Source organism: Galeopterus variegatus, unplaced genomic scaffold (assembly GCF_000696425.1).
Source record: "Galeopterus variegatus unplaced genomic scaffold, G_variegatus-3.0.2 Scaffold2240, whole genome shotgun sequence".
NCBI lineage: Eukaryota > Metazoa > Chordata > Mammalia > Dermoptera > Cynocephalidae > Galeopterus > Galeopterus variegatus.
In genome coordinates this window covers 244,934-247,838 of record NW_007728351.1, presented here as the reverse complement: position 1 = coordinate 247,838, position 2,905 = coordinate 244,934, and positions in this window count along the sequence as shown.

Genomic DNA, 2,905 nt, shown 5'->3' with positions numbered 1-2,905 from the left:
GAGGTGCCCCCGGCGGCCACCAACCAAGGGCGGATCTAAAACTGTCTACGCCTCCCGCCGCCGCCGCTGCGTCAGCGCGCGCGCGCCAGCACCGTGGTTTATGCTCGCAAGCCCCGCCCACGTCGCAAGCCCCGCCCACGTCCTGCGCTGCCGATTGGTCCCCCCCGCCAGGCCCCGCCCTCAAGGCCCCGGCCTCGAGCCCCCCGCGCGACTCCGAGCACGTGGAGCCGCCTGCAGTGCCCGGCTGGCCGTTCCGGGCCCCACGTGGTTCTGGGAGGCCTAGGCCACACCGCGCCGCCCTGCGACCTCCTCACCAGCATTCGCGTCGCCCGGCCCATCCTCCCTTGTGGGCTGGAGCGGGACCGACAGTCAGGGCCTGTCCCACCTCGCATTCCTACCCCGCGCTGGTCCAGCCTGGGAACAGGCTGAGCACAAGGGTGCGTCTGTTCGGATCCAAAGCGCAGGAAGGGTAGGGGTCTGGGTGCCCGCGCACCCCTTGAAGGGAACCCAGGCCCTGTAGAGCGTGGGCTCCTATCCCCAATGGGCTGAGGTGATGGCGTTCCCCCCCCCCCCCCCCCCCCCCCCCCCCCCCCCCCCCCCCCCCCCCCCCCCCCCCCCCCCCCCCCCCCCCCCCCCCCCCCCCCCCCCCCCCCCCCCCCCCCCCCCCCCCCCCCCCCCCCCCCCCCCCCCCCCCCCCCCCCCCCCCCCCCCCCCCCCCCCCCCCCCCCCCCCCCCCCGCTCCGCCCCAAAGTCTGTTCATTCCGAGAACTTGGGAAGTATGAGATGACCCGCGGGAGAAGCTCTTGGTCCATCTCGGGTCTGGGGAACTGAATCAATTCCCATTTTATCCCAAAGGGAATCTTGCCAATGACCAGCAATGTGGGGCACACAGTTTTGGGAAGCAGTAACACAGGCTTTCCAAAACCAGGAATCTGCATAAGCTCAGTTAAATCAAGAAAATGGGGGTTCCCCAGAAAGAGCAAAAATGAGAACCCCCACCCCCAAATCTAGCTGGGGAATTCAAAGGCAGGCCTCAGGGTGAAGGGGCTTTAGCCTGTTGTGCCTGGGAGTGAGAGTGGCATATTAGGTAGCTGTGGTCAGAAGTCGTTGGAGGGAGTGCAGGATGGCCATCGTCACCCCAGGCCTGGAAGCAGGATAGATGCCTGCTGGCTGAACTGACCGGTGAGTAGGGAAACACCCCAGTCAAGGCATGGGGTCAGGTGAGGAAGCTCCTCCGTACCCCCCAAATGCCCTCCTTTACTTGGTATCTGTCTTAAAGGGTACTCAGGAAAGCTCACTAACAAGCAGAAACCCGGAGGGACGCCAGGGAGGCCTTAGTTCCAGGTGACCATTCAGGCACCCAGGGCAAACTTTATGAGGACATAAAGCCTGGCGTTTACAGCAAGATGGCCTATGGAGCAGATGCCCCTATGGCATCCACATAATTCTGTCCTTGGAGCCCCCTCGCTAGGGTGTTCAGCTGAGGAGTGCCAAGGCATGTCATTCTCGACCTTCAGCATCCCACCCCCCACCCCACAACATGCTGGTCATTCATCTGCAATGATAAAACCATCTAAAACCTCAGCAGCCCAAGCAGCCAGAACCTGAGGAGCCGAAAGGTCACACAAATATGAACTTGCAATATATTGTCTAAGTTGGTGGCTTAGGGGAAGATAAAACGAGCTCTTCACTCATTCCACTTTCAGAGGGCGTTGCTTGGCAGGAGACCATACTTCTAATGGCTGAGCAAACTTACCGAGCCCTTGCTAAGTCCCTGGAGTACAACTTCTTATTTAATAGGGTAGGTGCCAATTCTCAGAGCCATTTTACAGATGAAGAAACTGAGGCTTAGCAGAGTAATGGAACTTGTTTGCCCAGTAAGTGGGCTACAACTCCATCCTTTTGACCCCTGCACCACTCCAGTACTTTAAATCATTCTTGCCACCCTTCTTGGAGCAACAGAGAGAGGCAACAATCATACACAAAAATGTAAAATCATAACCACGATAAGCCAAGGACACTAAAAGGGGCCAAGAGAGCCACACACAGGGAGCCAGGCAGGTCCAAATCTGCTTTTCTGAGGTGGTGCCTGGAGCCAAGAGCCCAGGGTGAGTGAAATTAACAAGGGAGACGGAGGGAGCCACACGTGCCCAGAAAGGCCCTGGGACAGTTGGTGGAACTTCTGTGCCTCTGAAGTGGAACTCGTGGGCAGTTGCTAGAAACCTTAAGCAGGAAAGGTGACAACATCCCAAGAGCATTTTAAAGGTCCCACCTGCAGCTATTACACCTTCGCTGTCGAATTTTACTGGGCTTTCATATGATACCCTTGATTTCTTCTTGCAAGTTTGTTTTGTAATGAAGTACTGAAACAAGACTCCAAAATCTTAGCAAAGAGTGCCATCTGGTGGACCGTGCACAGCTTTTTGTTTTTATACAGACTCAATGCAACCACTTGCCGTTCGACAGTGCATATACCGGTCAAGTGGTCTTTTCAGCTCCAATCATTGATTTATGCATTCTCATGCAGGCTGGTGGGGAGAGTAACCTGAACGTTTCTATAGAGGGGAATTTGAGAGTGTCCATCAAAAGCAGTAAAACAGGGCCGGCCCGTGGCTCACTCGGGAGAGTGTGGTGCTGACAACACCAAGTCAAGGGTTAAGATCCCCTTACCAGTCATCTTTAAAAAAAAAAAAAAAAAAAAAGTCGTAAAAAAGTGCATCCCTTTGACCTAGTAATTCCACTTCTAGGTCTTTATCTAAGGAAATAAAGAGTATGTGCGGTGTTTTGGCTACATGGTTGTTAATAATAGCTTTAAAAAATAATAGCCCATATTGGAAATAAACCAAATGTCCAACTGATTTGAGTTGGTAAACATCACTATATCGATACAGTGGAATACAGTGTA